The sequence below is a fragment of the Anser cygnoides genome, chromosome 4 (assembly GCF_040182565.1).
Source record: "Anser cygnoides isolate HZ-2024a breed goose chromosome 4, Taihu_goose_T2T_genome, whole genome shotgun sequence".
NCBI classification, from domain to species: Eukaryota; Metazoa; Chordata; class Aves; order Anseriformes; family Anatidae; genus Anser; species Anser cygnoides.
In genome coordinates, this window is record NC_089876.1 from 79,747,615 (window position 1) to 79,761,747 (window position 14,133).

Genomic DNA, 14,133 nt, shown 5'->3' on the forward strand with positions numbered 1-14,133 from the left:
TGAAAGTAACTTCTATCAAATCGTGGTTCAGTGAGTTGTTATCAGTGGATACAGTTTAGGAGAGTCAGTTTGATTCAGTCATTCAGTTTGATTTTTTGCCTTTTTGATATGCATTACCTATATTATAAGAGTAACAGAAGGTTGGCAGGTCCCAGCGTAAAAGTGAATGTTCAGTTGAACCGCCCAAAGGAGGAATGAAATGAAAGAAAGCAATTGAGAGACTGAGGTTTTCTTACAAGTTTAGATCATGTATTTCTTTGGTGACAGTGAACCAAAGAGAGTCCAACTGGCATAATTTATATTATATTTTAGGAAATGTTTTTGATCCGAATATTGATAATTTTAATTTCACAAATATATTTTGTTTAAACTACTTATTCAACTATGCATGGCTGGTTCAAAACAGTAGTTAGGATTTTTTTTTTTTAATTTCAGAGTTCACATAAAACTATTACATAGTGTTGCCTTGCAAGTCCTCTATCATTTTTACTTCCATGTCTTTTGAATTTGTGGTAATAATTTTCTTTTAAAATCAAAAGATTTTTTTTCTTTAAAAGCTACATAACCCCTTTTCAATGTTACAAATTTTCTCTTGTCATAGTTTACTTACTGAATTAGACAAAGAACAAGTGTGGCAAGTCTTGTACTTTGGATTTAGTTATGTGTCCAGTTCGTTTTCAGTTTCTTTCTTCCCCTTTCATCTGGATGCTTTGACAAACAAGTGAGGGTTGTTTTCCTTGTGAAGTAATGTAACCTGAGCAAAAAGATCATATACTTGCTTGTGAGTGTTTGTATAATGCCTAAATAAGCGGTAGGAAGTAGGAGGCTAAAATCTGATTAATGTTAGGAAATAATGAAGGCACCATATCTCCAGATAAGCACTATTTGGGGTTTTATTTGTATACCTTGTAATATTTATACATGAAAGTCAGTGATCTGTAAAATCCCTATGCTTGATGTTTTTAAGTATATTTATTACACTGCCAGTAATCTGTTTCCGTGCATAGTTGTAAAGCTATTTTGTAATGAGTGGTGATTTGATGACTGTTGCATATACAACAGTTAAGATTAATCTACAGGAACATGGCAGGCTTAAAAAAATAAAAAAAAGAAAAAAAAAAGAAAAAAAAAAATCAAGGGACCTGACAGTATCCTATAGCACCAGCACAGATAGAGTGTCTTCAGAAATATCAATAATAAATTAGTATTGCAAATATAAATTTATATACAAGGACATTTTTTAAGCTGCAGAATTTTGTTCTGACATCCTGATCCAATAATTACCCTTAACTGTGGCATCTCTAAATTTTTGTGCCGTGACTACACGAGCTGCTGTAGATCAGTGAATTTCTGCTTACTAACTTCATCTCTAACTTACCAACGATTTTTTTCTATCCTACTGCTGAATACCTAACTTATTAACATTTAATAATTTAAATTATCATAATACTCAAAATTTATGAGAATCTCAGACGCATTAGTTCTGATGTCATTGAAATTTCATTCATGTTATCAACCCCTTACAAAATCCTTAAGGATTCCCTGCAGACAAAATTCAGATATTGGTTAAAACCTCCACTAATGGACAAAAACTCCACCAAATACCTTATTCACTGTTAAAACCAAACAACAGCAGAAAGAAAGAATGGATAAGGCTTCAAAAGGTTTTTGTACACCTTTTAAATGACATGAAAGTTATCTTGAAGTATGGGATTAGAGTTTTATGTCCAGTACACAAAAATCTGTGAAGGCAAATATATATTTTTTCATATATATATATATGAATATATATATATATACATAGGAAAAAAAAAAGGCAAAAATCCATTAAGTGTTTATGTAACAGGGTTGAAAGTGCCTAAACTTGTGGGAATGGTGTGGAATCTAGAAAACAATCTTTTGCAATCTCAGTTTCCTCAAAAACAAACAAACAAAGCCAAGTAGGTGAAAGTATGGAAGGTTGCACAAAAAAAAAAAAAATGTCCTTATATATATATATGCATCCTAAATACTAATAGATTAGCAGAGAGATTTCCAGTAATATGAATTTTTTCATATATTACAAACAGCTTTTATACATTCAGTTTGTGACTGCACAGTGCTGTGTCATCATGAGACAGCATATTGCCATGTAGGGACTGGGTTTGGATCTTAAAATCATTCTCACATCAAAAGCATGCAATATTTTGGATGTAGCTCCGAAGTCTGAAGCTAAGTCAATGAGTGTCATGATCTAATGAACAGAATAGAGTTACCCTCAGAAACCCCAAGAGAGCATAAAGTTGCTATCTTGATTTTGATCTGAACCAAAACATCACAAAACCAACTCTAGTCTGTGCAGGCAAAAAGACTAAAAGTTATATATTCTACACACCGAGCATACCAAAACCATGTACTAAGGGCTGGAAGTTAGTTATACTTTAATTCATTCTCACAAAGTATGTCTTCTTATTTTTTGAACATTACAGTATAACATGAAGATAATATAAACATGTCTGTTCAAAAGCCATTGGGAAAAATGAGTTGTCAGTTATGATATATTGTACTTAGCATTCATAACTTACATTTTAAAGCAATAATACCTATGGATGTACAAATGCATACTGTATGCGCACCAGATGGCAATTTGGAAATATATGCATGAGCTGAGGATATATAGAATACTTTGCTCACAGCACACCTTGAATTCAAAGAGCATATTGATTTTTTCTTTCCTTATAATGAAACACATTTTTTCTGTAAAGGTGTTTTCTGTTTAAGATTTATAAAGTGAGACTGGAGCAACACATCTCTCAAATGATGCCATGATCTGGTTTGTTCTCTTTCTACTACTGTATTAAAGAATTAATATTAAAAACTAAACGGCTTGTGGTTTAGAGCGGTTATGAAAAATCAAAGATAAAATGTCTAAAATAGCTGTAAGAATATAAATATTTTATATTTTTTATCACTAATAGTGTTCTTCCATTATAAGACAAGCAAAAGATCCTTCCTTTGCATTTTAACTTTAAATCTAAACAATCTTTTTAGAAGTTTTTTTTTAGATTAGTAAAAAGGGATTACATATTTATAAATAATATTTGCTTATTTTTCTTGAGAATATGCTCCCAAAAGATCTAAAGACTTTTTTTTTTTGGCTTGGTCATTTGCTTGGAAGTGACTTTGTATGTGCCATGCCAAGTAGTTCACGTGAGTAAGAGCCACATACCTGCTCATCAAAGGACTGCTCATCTCAGTCCTGTAATCAGCTACCTAGTAGAACTCTTCTGTTATAACAAAATCACTTAGACTTAGATTTGCTTATCCAAAGTTGCAGTTATCCCAACTAAAATAAGTAATTAAGATTTATTATTGCTTATGGATACCAAAATACTCTTGAGGGTAATTAAGATCTAAATCATCAAAATTACTTAGAGTCTATATACCAATGTATAATCCTGTGGTAGTGTTAACCTCGTCTGCAGTATGTAACTCACTTATATGCTAGCAGTATGAGTGAAAAGCCGTTCCCATTCCCTAAGGCAATTTCCTTTACAGCATATGGTATGAAGTGAAGTTTTGCACTTGTCTATAACAATTGGATTACCATGTCTTGCCTGAAAAAAAAATATATATATATATAATTAACTGAAGCCATCTTGATGAATAAAGCAAAACTGTCTACTATCAGTCTTTTTCTACTGGTGGAGTTTTCTTCATTGCATTTCAGCCCCTAATTTCAAACTCTACTTCAGTAAATAGCAAGACAACCTTGCAAAAGGAATAGAAGTAAATTACTGTTTCATTTGTTTTTTCTCTAAAGTATATCTGCTGCCATCTGTTGACTTCTGAACTACCTTCTAGTCTTAAATAAAATACAATCAAATTATCAGTGTTATAGATACAATTGCACCTCTTAACAGCACTTGAAGATATTGCCAAAAAGCCATTTGAAACTGAGCCATATGTTTTCATTTTGTAATAAAAAAGACACACAGAAAAGGCTAGAATCTGTGAAAATTCACAACTAATTAGCATAACGGTACAAAATAACTTGTACAGCTACTGAGAAAAATATTAGCAGTTAAATTAGTTTGAAAAGATGAAGTCTGTAGAATACTGTTTCCAGGCAGATATTGAGTATTTAGATGCAAAAATAATGCAATAGTGTACGTCAACATGGGGTCAAAACATGCAGCTGGATTTAGTTTGATTTTGGGAAGAGTGCTGGGCTTGAGCTTGCTTTGGTAGATATACAGGACTCATTTACAAATTCAAATGAGAAAAATCTGCTTTGTGAGAGTGTAGAACAACAAAGTAACTGGCTATTCTGCATTAATTCTATTTGTTGGCTGTGTTGCATGCAGGATTTATAGTTTTCTATGGACTCCTTCCAGTTTTCCTCCTTCTATACTTTATTAAGAAATCTGGAAATCTTATTAAGGGAAAGAGGCATATTACTTTCTCTCATGTTTGCAGAAGCATCCAAAGGGGGAAATTATTTGTGCATTTTTAAGATGTCCTATGTTTTGCAAATAATTTGAAATTTATTTATTAAATGCACTTCATTCTAAAATTTATTTTTTTAGGAGAGTGCCCTACAAGTAATTTTAAGTTATTTTTAAACCTTTTAAAGTACCTTTTAAAACCTTTTAAAGTATAACCATGGCAGGTTGTGCAGTGTCTATGGACAGTAAGTTATATTTTGTATTATTTTTCCTATCTTAAATTATATTATACTCATTTCTGACAAATTTCTTCACCCAACAAGCAATGATGTTTTTTCTCTGTCCTTTTCCTAATCAGTAAGAAGAAATATAAGCCTTAGTGTGACGCAATTCAACAATGCAAGTGCATTTTCCTGTCTGAAATGTGGGTTTTTTTTGTTTTGTTTTGTTGTTGTTGTTCTGATTACTTCTGTTTTGAACATCCTCATGAGAATACTTTGATCTTTACTCCTCATACAGGAACTGAAGCATCACTGTAGAAGAAGGGAATTGCAACAGGAAGAAGGCTTCTGAAATGCAGTAATTAGAGTTTAACCCATTTTGAGCTTTAAACAGCTGCTTTAAAAAAAAAAACAAAAACGTTTAGCAGCTCCAGATGTACTTTAAAGCTCCTGTTGCTACATAGATTGAATTGTGGTTGTCTAAGCAGCATCAGTCACTGCACCTATTTGCTGCCTTCTGAAGAGTGTTGAAAATTTTTAGCTCCCTGAAAATTAAGAAAAGCCTGACACAGCCTAACACTGTTGGTATCTTAATGCAAAAGTAGCATGGGTCCTCACAAAATGCAAGTACTACACAAAGTCCTTGGCGCTATCATAATGTTACCATTTCCCCCCCTGTTCCACAATGCACCACATTTGTGAACAAACCAATTGTACTAATGTGCAGAATAAGTGTCCTGGAATAGCATTCTATAAGAGATCATGTCCTATATGTTCTAGTGGATTCACCTCTCAGGGCTTTATGCTGTGTCCAAACTCTCTCTATAGTGACTGACAGCAGGCTTTGAACACTGTGCTCCCTAGTTATTGGCAATGTGTATGAGTATTTACAAAGCCAACAGGAAAAGTCCCTTCTATAGCTTTAAATCTCTGTTCACACAGCAGACTGTATATTTTTATGTGTCAGTCTGATCAGTTGGAGTTATTTTGATCCAACATTTATTTGTTGTCATGTTTTATGGAGAAGTAAATAGTATGTTTAAAGCAAATGCACATTTGTTTATCTGCCAGTTGCTTTGGCTCAGATTAACCCTAGTTTGTTACAAATCACAAGCAGAATCACAAATGTCATATGTAGTCTCAGTGCATAACATCTCCTGAGAACTGACGCCTGCTTTCCCCAGAGGAACTGACTCCAGTTGGCCTTAGGATTCTTGCCAGGAAATGAAAGTTGTGAACCTTCTACCAGAGGCTCTAGAGATATCCCATTGGCACAGAAACTTGCAATCACTGCTTCATATTGTTTCTTTGCCCAGAAAAGTCTTCAGACCTTTTAAATGATATTCTGATTATTTTTCTGTGCTATTAAATTGAATTTTCTTTTTAAAATGTTTTCTCTTTGGGGCTCCCTGGCTGCATCTTCTTTATTCAATAGCTGTGGAATATAAACTGGGGACCTAATAAGTACTATCAATAAAATTGAACTAATTAAGTTTCAGACAAAATTCCCTATTATTATAAGAAAGCTCAGTGAAATACGAGATAATAGAGTAATAAAGCCCTGAAAATTGGGATTTAGCAAGGAAATACCAACAGAGCTTGGAAAGTAGTATTGTGATCTCAGTGACATAATAAATGTTTAATCAGCTGCTATTGATAAACTTAAGCAGTACAAAGACCTGAATAAAGCAGCAGCAGAGCTAAGTTTGGGCATAGATTATTTACAACAACTTTGCATGTCTAGCAATTTTAATAAAAAGAAAACAGAAACCCTGATTTAGAGGTCTTCAAATAATGTAAGTGTTGTTATTAATTTATTAATTGCTTAAATGTTAAGGGATATTAAAATTGGTACAAGCATAAACTGGCACCTCTCTGCCTGTAGGAATAAGTAGAATTTAGATGATCCTTTTTCCTGTCATGATAGGTATCATCTTTTGAAGGAATTCCAAGCTATTGAATAGAGAATGCTAAGCCTTCAGATCATACACTATTATAACACCAAAACATACTGGAGCAAAATGTTCTGACACTTCCTGAAATATTTATTTAAAAACTCAGTTAACACCTGAATAATGATGTAAATGACCATGGTGTTAGATTTGTCTCCCCTGCAGTCTGGGTAACAGACTGTAAGAATATTTTTTAGTTACTCTTTTATGCTGATTACAGAGGAATCAATTTCTTATATCATCAACCAAGAGCAAATCTGTAGCAATGAGTTCCAGAAAGTTATCGTGCACAAATGAGCAATTGCCAACTTAACCTGATCAACCAAGACAGCAACTGAAATGAGGGCTGACAATTATGCTTACAGAATGACACATAGCAATTTAAAATAATTTTAGGGGTTATGGTTGGCTTTAAAACACTTTTAAGTGGAACTACATTACTTTATTTCATTAGATCATGATTAATGTGTTACAAAGAAATTATTAGTCCTGAATTCTATGTTGCACAGATAATTATCAACGTGATGTGGCATAGCTTTGAATTTGTAGTTAGGAAAGTATTACAGGAAACATTCATCTGGAAGCTAGGGAAAAATCTGTATCAATTGAGACGGAAAGTATGTATATAGAAAGGCACTCCTCTCTCTTTCCTGTCTTTCCCACTTTCCTCTCTCCGCCTCTCCCTTTCTCTCTCTCTCTCTCTCTCTCTCTCTCTTTTTTTTTTTTTTTTTTCTAACACAATGGTAGAGGGCTCCAGTAGAAGGGCTACTTTTTCAAGGAATATTTCTCTCTCCTATACAACTTGGTTTCACCTTGAAAGAAGCTGGTAGATGAACAAGTGCTTTCTGTTTGGCACAAGTGTGAATTTGTTCTAATATAAAGCAGCAGAAAGTTAGTGGGTGGAACAGCGTATGAATCCCTGTGGTCATCAAACACAGATGCACAGAGAATGTATGTTATTAATGCCATCTTCTGGGTGAGAAGAAAACATAGCTCACGGATGTGAAGATTATTTTGTAGTATTTTTCTTAGCCTCAGTTTCTAAAACGAAACCCTGCAGTGTCTCATTTTGCTTTGTGGTTTTTTTTTTTTTCAAAGCCATACAGAATTACAGCCAGCCATAGTGTTCCACTAATTCATACAAATACCAGGTGTGTAAAAGCAATTTATTGTTCTTGATTGCTTTCCTTACTAGCAATGAAATGCAATCCTACAATATGCCGCCCAAGAGAACCCTTGGCTAAAATACTGCTTGATCAGTCTCAGGGAGCAGCATGAGTGGGCTGCTCAGAGGGCAGCAGAGGGGAAGCTGAGGGATGCAGTCCTTCAGCAACAAGCCATGCAGTCTCCCAAGACCAGAGCAAGGCAAGCAGCTCAGGTCTGGTGAGAGCAACAAGCAACCACAGTTCAGTGATCACCAGACAAGCCTGTAGTGATAAAACAGTTCAAGACCAAGTCAGGAAGTGAAGTGAGCAGGGCAGGGTCAAGATCAGCCAAGTACAAGGTAGGGCACAGGCATAACTACAACATAGAGCATCCCAAGCTTAAATGCAACTCCTGAGACGGCGGATGGGGAAAGAAATATAGCTGCTGTTTTCATGGAGTCTGATCCAAGGTTATGTAGCTATACCACATCAGAGCAGACCCTGATCACAGGCAGCTAAACCCCTGAAGCAGGGGGAGGAGGTTTCAGCATAAAATTACAGAGATGGATGGTATATGCTGGGTATAGCAATTAGAACATGATGGTTCATGCAGGGCCTGGATGATTGGTATTTACTCTTTCTCATCATATACTTCAGGAAAGTATTGAGACAAATTTTGGCTTTACTTCTGAAAAACAGGGCTTCTGTGATACAAAATGATATTTGTATATGCATAGGGGATGCAGACCAACATGCACCTTTTTGAATTCTCTAAGATTTACCACTGTTAGTAGCTATAAGTTTTCTGACCTCAGACATATACATAAATATACAATTTCTGAGGTTTAAGGAGCTTAAAAAAAAAAAAGTTTATTTGTGCTTTAAGGTTTCTCATGCAGAGTGCACTATTGATCTTGTTTTGTGGCACTTTTGTAAGTAACATTATCAACAGCATGTTGCTTTCTCTTACGAAATAAGAACCAATATGCATGACCAAATTAAAGCAGCCTGATTCCAGGCAAAAAGCTGCAAACAGACTTTTAGTGACTATATAAAATGGAAGAGGTGAAATCTGTTATCTGATGTTAGAGATCCAAAAAATCAGGAGGGTTACTTAATTATTTGCAGTGTAATATCATCAGATAGAAATTTCTTTAGTATAACTGATTTTCTAAAAGATGATTATTAACTAGTCAGCTGTTTCTCTAGTTAATTCAGTGAAGAAACACAAAGAAGGAGGAACAAAGCAAGGATGAAAGCTGGTCGTACTGTCAAACCACAACACTGAGTCAGGAGATCTGAGCTGTTTACATAGCTCTGTCACGTAGTATTTATAACCTCCAGGAAATTTGTGGAGAGACATATCATAGGAAATATTTCATAGGTGCTTATCCATTTGACAAAATTCCACTGAAATACACAGACAGAGCTTTAAAGAGATAGAAGAAGGAAATTGTTTAGTTTTCTGCAGTATGCTGGCAGGTTGCTAGAGACCTTACAGTTCTCTGACTCCACTGTGGCTGCACTACAGTGACCAGCTTCATTTTCACAGCATGTGCAGCAACAGTTAGGTGAGAGAATATTTTACCTTTAAAAGTTAAGCTTTCATAATTAAAAAATATATATCTATATCCCTCAGTTGTTGTGAAAAACATCAAGACTTTTCAAAGCTTCAAAATGGAAACCAGTGAGCTTAACACCATCATTGGTATGTATTAATATGTATTAGCCTGACAGCATAATTGGTGTATCATCAAATATAATGTGCAGTAATTTAATTAGTATTCACATGGGTAAATATGTGTGAGGAAGAGTTCTTAAAATAGTTTATGGAAAGAGAAACCTGGCAGGGTTCTTTCCGGCAGCTGCCAAGCTTATACCAGTAAGTACAGTCTGCTTGGATAACCAGAAAGCATTCAGTCAAAATTCCTCACCAAAATGCCATTAGGAATTTAGACAGCCAAGGATAAGAGCTCCTCGTGTAGAAGAAAAACTGCCTTGGCTTGTCAGGGTCCCAGCTGCACTAAAATGCCTTAAGCCTCCCTCACCAGCCTGATCTTGACTCCCATCCACCCACCCTCTGCCTGCGGGCTGGGACCTTCACGAAGACTCAGGCCTGGGCACCCAGAGCTGTGCCCCTGTGCCCAGCCCTGTCTCCTGTAGCCCTTGTTTTCCATCTGAATTCCCCAGGTGGACTCTGGACATGCACTGTAGGTACCCTTTTCCAGCCCTGCCTCCAGACCAGTTTAGTACTCCTCCCAAGCAGACTGCCTGGGGAGAACCAGGACATGACCCAGTGTGGCAGGGGATAGGATGGTGGAATTGTGCCCTGCCTCTACTGCTCCTCTCCCACCTGCAGCAGCCACATCCTTGCTGCTCCTGCATTGGAAAAAAGTAGAGAGGAGAAAATGTTCCATTGTGCAGGGCAGCTGTCAATAGAGTCCCTCTTGCTGGATGCTAGGCTGGGTTTTGTGTTCCTCAAAATGTTCTATAGTGAATAGTAAAAGGAGTATTCTTGTAGTAGCAAGTTTTTCGCAATATCAAAGCCAAGAGCTCACTGGGAAGAAGTACAGAAGGCCTTTATGACACTGAGTGACTGGTAGAGGACATGGCAGATTACATTCAGCATAGATGTATTGAAAGTCATTCACACAGGGTGGAAAAAGAAAACCTAATTCTCTGTAAAATAATAGATTCTGAGTGAAGGATTACCACTTGGCAATGAGATATTGCCATAAACATCAGCCCAGTGTTCAGTAATCAAAAGAAAAGAAAAAAAAAAAAAAAAAAAGCAAACTGAATGATGTTAAGAATTACCAGAAAAGAAATAATGAACAAAATACAAAAATTCCTTATGTCACTGTGCAAGCTGACTGTGTGCCCAGCTCTGTCAATGTGGTGTGCAGCACTGCCCTCTCCCTCTCAGAAAGAACATATAGTAAAAACTGGAAATGGTTCAGAGGGAGTCAATAAAGATAATCAAAGGTATGGGGCAGCTTTTCTACAAGGAGCAGTTAAGCAATCTCAGAGTTTTTCAGCCAGGAAAGGTGACTGAGGTGATGAAACAGTTGTAAACAGAAGAGAAAGAGCTCATTCCCCATCTCTTCCAAAATTTTTCCTAAATGAAAACGTCAAAAACAAGTTTGAAACAGAGGGAGGCCAATCTACAGAGAACTTAGAAATGAGCTGGGAAAGTCTGTCATGTTTTTGGATGCTAAACATGCACATAACCTAAAAGAAACTACCAAAATTCAAAGGGAAAAACCCACCAAAGTTTATAAAATGCAAAGACTTGAAAAAGCTGCAAAATCTTGAGAGGTAGATTTGGCAGAGGTATCATCGTGTGCTTTCTTCAAGTTTTATCTCTTCCCCACTGTCTATTTTTATCTACTGCCAGCGACTCTTGCTGGACACTTCCAACAAGTAACTGTCTATTTTCTGTGATCTGTTTGAATAATGTAACACATTTTTCTTTCTTGATTTTTTAAAGTACACTTTCTAGGAATTCTTTCAAAATAATACCTTTCCATGATCTGAAGTATAATTTGCCCTTTTCTGTTCATGACTTGGGGTGAGTGTCTTTGTTATCCATTTTCACTTAATCATTTTTGTTCACTGACTGTCTCACTTTAATACAAAATTATAATACAAAATTAATAAAATATAATTCCCTTCAGAAGTCACGCAGTAGTTTCAAGATCTTTACTAAGAAACAAAAGGGAATAACCTATGCAAATGTCAAGAAACACAATTCACAGACACTATGCATGTGTTAAAGAAGTTCTTTCTTCCTGTCCATATCATTAATCATCCAGCTCTAATGTTTAGCCATAATTATCATATTAATTTGAGCATTTTTTCTCATAGCTATTACTTATGGCTACTGGTTGTTATTTAAAATAATAAAATAAAATAAAACAAAATATTGTGTTTGTGGACAATTAAAGGTCCACAAATTAAGAGTTTCATCAAAAATACTTGGTTTAGAAAGATAATGGTGGGTTTCCTCAGATTCAGTGAATGCAATTTAACTAAGTAGAGAATTGTTCTTCACTGAATTAAGATAATCTCATTTATTTTTAGACAATGTTTAGAAAAAGCCTATTAGAAAGTATACAAAAAGAAATGTAATAAAAAAGGCAAAAATCTTAAGTTTCTTTTTATTATTATTTTTATTTCCTTCAAACATAAAGCAGGAACATTTTAATTGGTGTTTGTCTGCTATTTTTCAAGACCAGAAAGGGCAAGACGGTATCTTACTGAAAGCACTTAACAAGGTAGCTGTGGTAGGGTTGTATAATTTAGCACAGAGATGATCAGCAGAGTAGACAGGGCAGGAAGCTATTTTAACAAAACTAAAACTAAAACTTAAAAAAAAAAAAAAAAAAGCTAAATAAATTGCATGGATGATGTTTTCTTTTTCTATTAATTTTAGATGCATTTGTTTTGTCTGTGTAGCTCCTCTTTCCTTGAAATGCTCAATTGTAGCCCATCTCAACTGAATTCTTGCTGGAAAACTGATGAATTGTACATTGATGAGTAACTGTAGGGAAGGGGTAGAAATTATTCTGTAACTACAGATTAACATGCTGTGAATGAGAGTTAAAATGAGAATCTGAATGTGGTGGCAATTAATTACCCACATGAGAATTGTCAACAAAAAGTTGTATGCAGAACCAAACAGAAGTGGGGTTAGTGTAGCTATAGGAGTGGTTCCCTGGTGTACCAGTGTGGTGGTTAACATACGGGACATTGAATCTATGCTTGCAGTCTGGAACAGGCAAGCTGCTTGGGACACACTGAATGCAACTCTAGTTTCTTTCTAACAGCAGAGTGGAAGGCATCAAGTGACTGAAGCTGCCAAAATAAGACACCTTCACCTTTTTCATAGTACCACATCAAACTCCATTTCTGTGTTAAAGAATCAAGTTAACATAGAGTGTATGGAGAATAAACTCCAAAATATTTAACTTCAGGGCCTGATCTTCCACTTATTAGTCTTGTTCTTCACTGGTGTGACTCAGTTTGGGTTGATTGGACTACACTACACTAGTCTTCTGGTCTGTGTACGTATTTATTTTACCGGACTTCTGATTTGAAGAAAACACTAAAACACAGTAATATCAGCATATTATAAAGCTCATTGCTACAAGGTGGTGATGGTGAACAATGGCAAGCATGCTGAATTTTTCTGTTCTTACAGTCTATATTGGGCTTTCTGAACATTTTCTCAGCATTTCCTGAAGTGGGGAAAAGAATTTACCAAAATCACCAAATGATTTTTCAAAATTATTTGTATATTTTTAAGAGGCATCAGAGTTGGGGCATGTCTTTGACTGTTCCAGCAATGGTTCAAAGAAATCCTTATTCAAAACAACTAATAGCATTATAACAAGCGCCTTAACGGTGGGAAGTTTACTCTGGTTGTCCATTTGCTTTTAGTTCTGAGTGTGTGGAGGAACAGCACGTTCAGTAGTTTTTCTAAAGGGGTATTTTAAACCACTTCCCCAGTTTTCCTGGTATAGTGTTAAACAGTTAAGCAATATTACACGATATCTTATGCAAGTGTGTGCGCATACCGTATGTAGAGTTGCTTTGCTAGAAGCACTAGGGTGTTTTTACTACCCTTGAACAACATACAGTACATTTAGCATCAATTTTATTCCCCTTTTAATTTAGAAAGGAAAACTTATGTTCCCCAAGGTATGGCTCACTTTTCATGTGAAGTACTGTATTTCTGTGATTTATTGAGATATTAACATGGAAATGGTGATGTTAAACAATACTTGGAATAGCTCTAAAAGTGTAGTGGGAATCATGATTTCATAAGAAGAAAATTAGTTATGTAGGTAACATTATTGTATAATTTCCCATAGGATCTCTACATCAGGCAAGATTTTATTATATTCTAAAACAAAGTTGCTTGCACTCACTTTAAATATAAAGTACTGCTGAATACGGCAATATCATAAGGTGGCTCACAGTACAAGCAAAGACATCTGTTAATGGTACCATGAATAGTTATGAACTGTGGTACTCAAATGGCTTTGCCAGCAAAGCATTGCCTCCTAATTTATTTTTATAGCAAATGGATGCCTCATTTTTCATGGTTTGGTAGTTTGCATTCAAATGTACCAATAACTTCCAAGGCAATCTCTTCTACACAGCGTGTTTTATTTGAGAACATAAGATGCAATAGCTAATGGTGTGTTGGTGGGTAGTCCTCTTCTCCACCAGCAGTTTTGTATGAATCCTTATGTTTTTCTTGTTGTTGTTGGTTTTTGTTTTTGTTTTTTAAATTAGCTCATGAAAGAATGTACAGTATAAAAGTACGTTTATTGTATGGAAGATTTAATTTAACTTCTTATCATACAAATGAAAGGGGGCA

General features: G+C 35.4%; 1 protein-coding gene across 6 annotated transcripts in view; it reads left to right on the forward strand.

Annotated features, from left to right (window-relative positions):
• The window catches only part of LOC106038647 (bifunctional heparan sulfate N-deacetylase/N-sulfotransferase 3), a 491,131-nt gene that overhangs the window by 93,493 nt on the left and 383,505 nt on the right, over nt 1-14,133 (forward strand). The gene's annotated exons all lie outside the window — the stretch shown is intronic.